Here is a 10,685-nt window from a genome sequence, read left to right on the forward strand (position 1 = left end):
ACAAGTATGATAAAGTCAAATCATTGCTATTTATTAGATCATGAGGGACATGGATAGGTTGAGTCGTCACGGTGTTTTCCGGCAGGTGAGGAAGTCAAAATTTAGAAAACATCGGTTTTAGATTAGTGGGTAAGGATTTAAAAGGGATGTCAGGGGCAACTTTTTCAGACGTGTCCAAAATGAGATGCCAGAGAAATTGGTGGAGTCTGATGCAACTGTAACATTGAATGGCATCTGGATGGATATATGAGTAACAAGGTTTAGAGGGATGTGAGCCAAATGTTGGCAAATGGGACCTATTAACTTAGGATATCTGTCCACCATGGTCAAGTTGGAAAGAAGGGCCACTTTCCGTGTTGTATTGTTCAACGACTTGATGACTCGAGAACAACCGCAAAAACTTTGCAAATAATTCCGTCAAGACGATTTCAAGTTCCAAATCTTCGGTTAATCTTCCTCTCTTGTGCTCACAAGTTCATTACCTGATGTCAGAACTTACAGATAAGTTGCTGGATCCATTTCTGTAAATTGGTTCTGCATTCTTTCTAATTTCGATTTTTTTTTTACTAATGTAGCTAGTGTTTATGGAATTTGCATCAATTTTACTAATACCATATTTCGATGAATATTAAAACACAACAGCATATCTAATTTGGCACCAGATGATGAGCAATTGAGTCAAAATCGATCGGACGCAGTGAGACAATGATCCTCTCTTCGTGGTGTACATCCGTGATTCTATAATTCGACGAAGAATCATTCCCACAACTTCAGCTGTGTCAGAATCTAGTTTGCGGTGAAAGCCTGTCAATCTGCTAAGGTAACGTTCGTCTGGGTCTCTGCAAAGGATTTGGCGAAATTTTGGGTCTTGACAATTTGTTCTTCCAACAAATGAATTCAGTTGTTTTACTGTGAAAATTGCCATCCTTGCTGCAGCTGTGATGCCCGAGAGGTTAAGGCGTTGGATTTGAAATCCAATGGGGTCTTCCTGCACAGCTTCGAATCCTGTTCACAGCGTTGAATCTTTTAAAAGTCATTAATTCCTTTGCAGGATTTGGATTTCGTGGAGCTTGAGCTTTGCATTCAATCGAAAGTAAATTTTCAACTGTGAAGAATCCGAAGTAATTTCAAGACTGACCCAGTCATCTAATTGAATAAATTATATGTCGAGACACAAAAAGCCACCAACTTCCAACACGAATCAGTTTCAACACATTTGTCGAACTGTCGTGAAATTTGGATGTTCGGGGTGTGGAATTCAGCAAAACAAGAAGCAATGCAATACACTTAGCTGCAGGTGATGAATCTTTTTTAGGATCAGTTGAAAGTCAAGCTGAGAAAGTTCAACCTAATTTACAGCTGACTCTCAAGGCCAATAATCTATTATATCAGCAGTCAATGAATTAGAAAAAAGCAACTCCATGTGTGGAAAGGAACTCGACTGATCCAGGTTCCTGGCCTGCGATGTGAAAAGGCAAGGCGATATCAGCGGAGTAGAATTTTCTGGAAATATTAGAAATGGAATGTTAACGGTCTTCTGCTGTCCACATTCGTAAGAAACTGTGCATTAAGAACTGAAATTGAAAATTAACGATGAAAATCAGACTTAGCCCTCTGCTTGTGGTGTAGCATTGTTCAGAACAATAGGTTGTTGTTGAGGCTAAAATTGACCAAAATAATCGATGGGGAACTTATCCACGGGCTTCGTTGGAGCAGTTGGTGTGGAGAGCTCAGCTTGAAGAACCAAATGCCAATTATTCATCCTGGCTGTCTGAATTGCTTAGTTAAACATACTCCCAGTTTAATGAAAAAACCTTTGCTATCAGAGTTCGATGTTTCCATGTCAGCATGTTCCGATATGCGAAGACACTCCATGGAGTAGATGTGACTTAAATTTTGACTCTAACGTCAGAGATGTTGGCACATTTCTGCACCAAAACAGCACTACCATTGGTATCAAATCAAACTGAACAAAGGACTAGTCACTTAGACATTTCCTGTCTGCAGACTCTGCCAATGGACCGTTCAGGCCCGATGTAGGAATAGGGCGTGGTGACATCTGTTCGCAAGTGGATCACTTCATTCTTGCTCACGATCCATAAACCGTAATTCATTTTGAACTTCTTCGCCATCAGCATGATAAGTGTTACATAATACACAGGTTTGCTTCTCGAAAGAAAGAGCGAAATCTTATCCAATGCAGACGCAAATTCAAGTTGTCCCTGGTGGACCAGAAGACAGATGTCGCGAAACAAAGTGAATACAGAAAACAATCAATATTTTCTGGGAGTCAAAAAGATGTACTGGAAGAACAGAAACATATATTTGGAACTAAAGTCACATACCACTTCCACAGACTAAATGTTCTTGAACCGTTATCTTAAGTTGACCTTCATGTCCACCATTGCTGCAAAAATTATCTTAACAACTGAGAACTTTGTGTTCTTTGATATTCTCTCCTTCATGTTTCTCTTGATTTTGAAACTAAAACCGAGCAATAGTAATGCACCCTATTTCACTTGCAAAGATCAGAAGAAGATCAATTTATAAGAGAACAGAAATAAAGCTACGTCTGTCTTGCGAGAGAAAACACAGTTACCATTTCGACTCCAAAAAGTCTTCTTCAGAAGTCTGCGCAATGAACTCGAAATAGTAGACCGAAAATGAAAAAAAGAAGCCAAAATACCGCGAATACACCACCCGCAAGTGCATCAAGTCCTACTCGAATATGCCGGATTACTAGCATCAACATCAGTGGAGAATGGAACAAAACTCATTCTGCAGTTGTTTGACGTAGTTTGTAAAGTCAGAAATATGATTCGGTAAAAAGCGCGATGAAAGCGGGATATAGGAACTCTGAAAAAAGCAAGTGCGTGCTTTGCTTTGAAGAAAGTTGGCAGTGATGAAAATGGAAATTAACTACAGTAAGGGGGCTTAATTAATACTCAGCATCGTTGCAACACACAGGGACGCAATTCTTTTTGCTAGGTTTCTGTTCTACCATTTTATAATCACGACTGCTGTCGGGTTTGGTATCCATTCCAAGCTTAGGTGACAGCCTGATGGAAGTTTGCACATTTGCCCAATTTCTTTGTGGTTGCTCTGGTTTGCTGCCACATTCTAAACATTTGCAGGTTATTTGGAATCGCCATTAAACGCACACGGTGACAGAGGCAGTGATGTCTCTGTAATAGGAGTGTCTGGATAGGACGTACTTCAAAGGATTTTTGTGAACTTAAATAGACAGTGTAGGGTTAATCTGCTGTTTCCTGGGTGAGCTACATGGCCAGAGATGGGTCAGCGTCTTCTTCCCTGAGGGAGATACGTTGACAGAGTTGGGTTAGTTGCTCTTACCTGTGTCAGTCACGCAGATACAGTAGGGTCAGTCTGCCCTTCCCTGGGCGAATTTCTTTCACAGAGTGGTAACAGTCTGCTCTTCCCTGCTGAGTGAAATAGAAAGAGCGGGGTCAGTATTCGCCTCCCTCGATAATTTATGTTGACAGTCTGGCTTCCGTCTGGTCCTCCCTGGCGAGTTACATTGGTAGAGTGGGTTTAGTGTTCGTTCATTGGGTGAGTGCCATAGACAGAATGGGATCAGTCTGCTCTTCCCTGAGGGAATTATATTTATAGAGTGGGGTCAGACTGCACTTCAGAGAATGACTTATATTGACAGTGTGGGATCAGTCTGCTGAGTTACAATGAGAGTGTGGGGTCAGTCTGCCCTTCCCTGGATGAGTAACACTGACTGAGTGGCGTCAGTTTGCTCTTCCCTCAGTGAGTTACATTGACAAGGTGGCATCAGGAGTGGCGTCTTTGAGGAGTTGACAAAAGTAACTCGTCCCCTACATCTTTGAGATAATTAGGGATGGGCAGTGAATCTTATCTCATTGTCCCAGAAATGCATTTCTAATAATTGCATTTACTAATTCGACTGCAAGCGGTCGGGAATAATTTGAGGACAGGTGCAGGATAGAATAATTAAAGTCAAATGCACTGATGCCGTGGAGCTGATGGTGCAAGGCTCAGTGTCAGTGCTATTTATTTCTCACTGTTCGCAATGACTCACACACCACTGCTGTCAATCACAACAATGAGCCTGTTCATCTTGGTTTGAAAATCCCTGCGTGTGTATTAACGTGGTTAATGAGACGCGAGAGGAGATGAGCACATCCTCTTTATTGTGTCAGTTTAAACAGATGAAAATATCTGTTGGATGCCAATGCAAGAGGATACTGTCTTTTTCTGTGCCTTTTCAGTGGGGCATGCTCAGCATTGAAATGTCTGTTTTTGCACAAGCAGAGTTTGATTGCCATTCATACTGAGCAACGCTAATACAGAAAACGCGTTTTCGAATTCCTGTGGTCAAGTGGTTCAGACATTGCACATATGGACGACAAATCTGGCTTTTAACGTGGCGCTGTGGCTTAGCTGGTGAAAGCATCTCCCATCACACTGGTGCCTGCTCATTGTATTGAAAGCTCGTTATTTCTCACAAGTATTGTGTTGCTGATCGAGAAACTCAGTGTCCTGTTTGAATTGATTTATATTCTGATTTCGAGTTCCGTCTTCATTCTCCAGATTTAAGTCCAGTAGTGTATGTTGCTCTTTTTACTACTATTTTAACTTGGAGATTCTTCCCGCAGTTCCACAAGCACTTCTGCTTCTCATCCTCTTATTCTCATTCCTTCATTCCCAGATTTGTGGAAATTAAGTGGTGAGGCAGGAGACACTGCAGCATTCCCGGGGAATGTTGTGGTAATGGCACTGACACCACGACATGATCACCTCATTCTCTGCTGTCACCATTCATTGGTTGGACACTAACAGTAAATGCATCCTTCAGCTATCATGTAATTATTTTCTTTTTCTGTTGGATAAGGAATTCAACTTTAACTTCGAAAGAGTCTTTAGATTTTGAGGAAGAAATGTCTCCTTGCCTCAGGTCGAAGTGACAGACGCATTATCCAGAGAATGTGAGACTACTTCGACCGACTCCAACCAGGAGTCAGAAAGCCTCTCAGCAGTTCGAATCTCAAACTGTCTCTGAATGTCAGGCTTTTCAAGAGCAGAAATGGAAAATGAGGGATATGGACAGCCAGAGACTCGGAGAATGTGAAAAAGACCCAGGAGGATACAGAGACAAATATAGAAAGAACAAAGACACATTTTGAGGCAGACACTAAAAGAAACAATTCTCCATTCGGCGTGACTGCTAAATAACGAAAGCAAAAGGAAATGTTGCCATTAAAACATAGCCTTCCACCAGCTCAGGAAAATGAAAGTAGCATGACAGCTGATTAAGTCCTTTTAAATTGCAAATTCGACGTTTGTGAGCTCAAGAGTGATTTTGATAAATATCCTGATTCGACAGGTAAGATTATCATTTTCCCAACAGTATAATCTAGAAATCTATAACTAACCTGTTTCATGTCCATCTAAAAAAAACTCTGTTTCACTCCACAGACGTTGCCAGGTGTAGTGGGTTTCTCTATCAATTCTCGTTTTTAGTTCAGCTTTCCAAAACCTGCATTTTTTTGATTTTTGATAACCTGGCACAAAACCAAGCATTACCAGATTCGGACCAGTGGTCAGAAATACTGATACCACGATATATTTGGAAATAAAACATTCATTCCCTGTCCGAAAATAGAACTAATGCCATGGCAGTTCTAGTTCCAAATCCAACCTACGTCATTACACTGAATGAAGACAGACGCTCTTGCACTTATTCTCAATGGCTTTTCCCTTTCATTTCTGATCAGTTTCACTGCAGATTGTTTTCTACTCGTCTTCAAGTTTTGCAGAATGGGAAAGCCCATTTGGCCCATGGTGCAGTCTGGTTTAAAGACATTCGTCTATTCCATTCCCAGTTTCTAGCTTTGGTCCATAAACTTCTGTGCTCTGATGTTTCCAGTGCAAATGGCAGTGAGGTTCTCACTTTGATCTTAGATGACACAACAATGAGATTGAAGTTTGACATAGTCACACTGTGTTATTACCCACGTCGTGTCTCCCACAGAAAGAGACACAGACACATTCCCCGAGAGTGGCAGAGTTCTCAGAATTTGACCAGCTCCTTGTGCTTCACTTCAGCTGTCCGCTCCAACATGCAAGCTCAACCGCCAAAAGGCAGCTTTTGGTTGAACCAAAGCCAGTTTTACAGACAATGAGAGACGTTGATCTGAGCTAGAATTTGAAGTGGGCTAAAGAAATGTAAATTCGAAAACCCAAACCCTTCCGTTCCTAACAGACAACAGGAATGGACTAGCACGCTGCATCCTCATGATTTTAAATGCGAACCGATAATCCCCTAACTCGATGTCAGGCGTGTTACCAATTCTGTCACTGACCCAAAGACCATGTTTGGCTGTGACAGTTTGTCTCTAGGTAATGTAAACGTCCACATCAGGGAAACAGCATTCACAAGGTGAAAAATCAGCAAACATAATCACCGTAACTGTTTCACTTGGAATTCCCCACTCTGTGAACCATTTCATTTCACTGTACTTTCATATTTGAAGTTTTTTACATTCCAGAGCCTGAACTAATTCAGCGAGAAACCACTGGTCATTTCGAGCCCGTTATCTGAAATGAGGCGAGTTGAACGATGCCTTTCTTGCTGCCAAAACATCAGCACAGCTCAAAACGAGCTCGTGTTTGCATCAGTCTTTACTTAACTTGCTGCAGTATATCTGCTGAACAACATCAGATTATCACAGCGTTGACTTCTTCACATTGAAACCAAGGGTGATAATATGAACCGACTTGGAAACTTGGAGAGAGAAACACTGCTGACGAAGACGATTATGACGTGAAGAGCAGGCACGAGAGTTTGTACAGGTCCCAGAGGCTACTGCAGTATCAATGGACATCCCTGCATACGAGTCTGATTTTGCATTGCCCAGAACAGGCTTTCATTCCCAGTCAGGAGATGTAGATTTAATTCTCTTCTTGTGAATTATCCGAATGAAAACTAAATCCTGGCTGCACCCAGAACACACACACGGATCCTGCCAGAACAATTCAGAGATCGATCAGCATCTGTCTAGAAGGACAATGGCAGCAAATACAAGCGAAAGCTATCACAGCAATTACCGCTCCAAGGTTCTCGCGTTTCTCAGTTGAAAATATTTCGCTGTTCCTTCAATGTCACGACGTCTAAACCCTTGCCTCATGGCATCATGCCTGTACCCCGCTACTGAGGACATCCAGGGTTATGCGGAGAAACTCAAAATCTCAATCTCTCGAGTAATTAGGGATTGACGGTGCATCCCATCACATTGAGCAATGACTTTATCCCAGTAATACTTTTCCTAAAGCTGCAGTTTCTAAGGGAAAACTTGCAAGCTGTCGGGAATAAGTTGAGAAGTGGAACGGACGAGAGGAAAATGTGAAAGGCAATGATGACTGGGAGGCATGAGACAGCAAGTGAGTGAGGAGCTGGTGTTGCAACGTTCAATGTCAGTGTCAGTATTTACTGACCACTATTCACTCAGACTCACACACCACTCCTTAACAATTCACCGCAATGAGCCCATTCCTCTTAGTGTGAGTTTACCTTTGCGGATATTAATGCAGTTAAAGGTGCCCAAGAGAATGGATGGATCCGCGTTATCCTGTCAGTTTAAACAGTCTAAGTTATCAGTTTACAACAAAAGCAATAAGAGATTGCCTCTTCCTGTGCATTTTCAGTGGAGAATATCCAGCTTTGAACTCTTCTGCATAACCAGAGGCTGTTTTAAATTTACACCGAGTAACTGTGAAACACACAAAAAATGAGTCCAAGTTCCTGTGTTCGAATAGTCAAGTAAATGCACACATAGTTTTGAATCGTTGAGCTTGGGCAGTCCCTCAGCCTTAGTTAATGAAAGTTCCTGTGAAAAAACAGCCGAATATGGGATCAAATCCTGACATCTCACTGTTTATAGGTCTTTCATGAAAAACAGAGTTACCGACTTCACCTGTGGGAATTCAAATCAATGACTGGACCGAGGTTATAGTTTAAAGCCAGTTCCTTCGACACCTCTGCCACACTGCCACACAAAGCCCCGCAACCACGTTTTTCATGATTTGTGTTTCAGCATCGCCTCACTTCAGGCACTTACGCACATGCACTTTCAATGGCGAACTTGGCGTAAGTTTGATAATATTTATGAGGATGTTGCAAGGCATACAGTGTTTGGACTGTCGCGTAAAGCTGAACAGGATGTGAAAATTTTCCCTGGAGATTGAGGGCTGAGAGATGGGCTTACAGAGGTTTATATCAATATGAAGGAGACGGTAGACTAAATGGTCAATGACTATTTCTTCCCAAGGCAGGCAAGTTCAAAACAAGGGAACAATGTTTTAAGGGGAGAGTGGTAAAATTTAAGAGGGATCTGAAGGACATTGTTTTTTTCACTCAGAAAGGTTTGCGTGTTTGGAATGAGTTGTCAGATTTAGTGGTGGATTCTGGTATACTCTCAACATTTCAAAGGCATATGGATCTGTATACAGACAGGAAAGTTGAAAAAGAATAAACTTGAAAATTTGGCAAATAGAGCGTTTGTTTACGGGCTCAGCCCCTCTGAGATGCTGCAGTGGCGAACACCAGTTTGAATCGGCACTCATCACTTGGTCTGTGCATTGGGCTAGTTTTCCAGAAGATGGTTAGATTAGCTTCCCTACAGTATGGAAACAGGCCCTTCAGCGCAACGAGTCCACACCGACCCTCCAAAGATTAACCCACCCAGACCAATTTCCCTCGAACTAATGCACCGATCATTATGGGCAAATTAGCATGTCAAATTCACCTGCCCTGCACATCTTTGGAGTGTGGGAAGAAACCCACGCAGACGCAGAGAGAATGTGCAAACTACGCACAGGAATCAAACGTGGAACACTTGTGCTGTGAGGCAGCAGTGCTAACCACTGAGCCGCGGTGCCGCCCTAAAAGGGGATGGAGAACGCAGCTAGTAACCCCGCAATCTCTCGCATGCAAAGCGAGTACTCTCCCATTTGAGATAGTTCCCACAGGCTGCTTCAATTAAAACCAGCAACGAATCAATTTTTTCTGGTATTAGGCTGCCAATGACCATTTTTCTTGACACATTCCCAAATTTTCAGTGGGAGATTTTGGCTGCGGAAAATACCTCACAAATCATGTTGCCCGTGCAACTCTCCAGCGAAACCAAAAACTGACAACTTATGAACAGAAGCAGAACTGACCAAGAGAACCTATTTTCAGACACACGGACTCATGAATGCTGTCTGTTAGGCAGAGCGAGTCGTCTGAGTCATGAGCTGCTCACACAAATTAAGCGAGACAATTCCAAATGGTGCTTTCAACGTACTGGCGCCTTAGTGCACCAATACTTCCAGGAAAGTGCTCAAGTTACATGAATCAGAACTGACTAACAATGAACCATGAAACGTGAAGATTACCAATTACAGTCACGATTAGATGAGGTTAACAATTGGGCTGATGTCTCCACCAGGTCGAGAGGACCAATCACCAGCCTCTCTCATCAGGACAGAAATTATGGAAATTAGGGAAAAGTAACCAAGTTTCATATCGCAATTTCCCTCCTTTTCGCAACAACAACAGAAAACTGCGAGCAGATTCAATTTCACATCAACAGGGAAATAAATATCTCCATTCACTTTCAGAGAAACGGTGAAAACTGCAAATTGTCTGGAATATGAATGATTGGCGCAGCCTGTTTTTGAGTTGCATATTATGCTGGTGGCCTTTCGAGCTGGAGAGGAACGTGACAACTACAGCAGAAGGGGAAAACATGGGCACTGACATGTTGGTTGTTTTCTGCTGTGCCACATCAGAGCCGGGTTAGAAGAAATGACTGTTTTTTTTTCTGTTCAATTTTAACAAAACTCATCCCTGCAATACGTTGCCAGCTTAATCCTTTAGCACACGTGGCCGAGCAGGGATGCAAACACAAGCCTTCTTAAGAACTGGAATCTGATATCAGAGTCTCAGGTTGCTCAGCCACGCGGCACACAGGCCAAAACCGGAAACCCAAGAGCATGTAGCTGATGATACCCTGCAGCATACTCACAGCAACTGCACCAGATCTGCAGAATAAGCGGTGGAAAGGAATGGCTCTATCTGAGCGGTAGTGCTTGTTGTTCTCATCAGCAAATCTGGCTTTGAATTTGCGAGCCCATACCTGCTACCATGCTGAAACGGAATGCAATTCCGATTAGTCGCTGTGTGAAACTTTGCTCATTTTCTCTCTTCAGATAAAGTGATCACTGGAGATGATGAATTCTGCTCCTGCCAGAAACGCTGACTCTCCTGCATCTCGGATGAACTGAAAAACTGATTTAGTACAGGAATCCGAGAATGGCAGAACACGTAGCAAGATTATTCGAAACCCAGAGCCAATAAGAGTTCCAACTTTCCTTTTCTTTCTCTATAATAGTGCATTATCCAGCAGAGCCATGAGCAACTGCCACCTGGCTGCAAGCTGAGTTGGAAACCTATGTGGCAATCAAGGAAATGCGACTCACTTATTGTCGGTATATCAAACACTTCTCACTTTGAGGTGTACAAAAATTAGTTTCTATACATATTCAGGGAAGGTCAAAGACGATCTGAAATGTCAAAGAGGTGGTCACTGTTCGTGATTGCTCTTTGTTCGAGTTGTGAAAAGGTTTCCCGCTTTAGTCGCATTCACGTTTCTTGT

General features: G+C 42.4%; 1 non-coding gene across 1 annotated transcript; it reads left to right on the forward strand.

The window, feature by feature from the left end:
* Positions 1 to 935: 935 nt before the first annotated feature.
* On the forward strand, positions 936 to 1,017 carry trnas-uga (transfer RNA serine (anticodon UGA)). Its single transcript has one exon. It is a non-coding gene; the product is annotated as a tRNA-Ser (tRNA).
* Positions 1,018 to 10,685: the final 9,668 nt, after the last annotated feature.

The sequence above is a fragment of the Chiloscyllium plagiosum genome, unplaced genomic scaffold (assembly GCF_037043375.1).
Source record: "Chiloscyllium plagiosum isolate Xiang-an unplaced genomic scaffold, Cpla_swu_hap1 HiC_scaffold_70, whole genome shotgun sequence".
In the NCBI taxonomy this organism is placed as follows: domain Eukaryota; kingdom Metazoa; phylum Chordata; class Chondrichthyes; order Orectolobiformes; family Hemiscylliidae; genus Chiloscyllium; species Chiloscyllium plagiosum.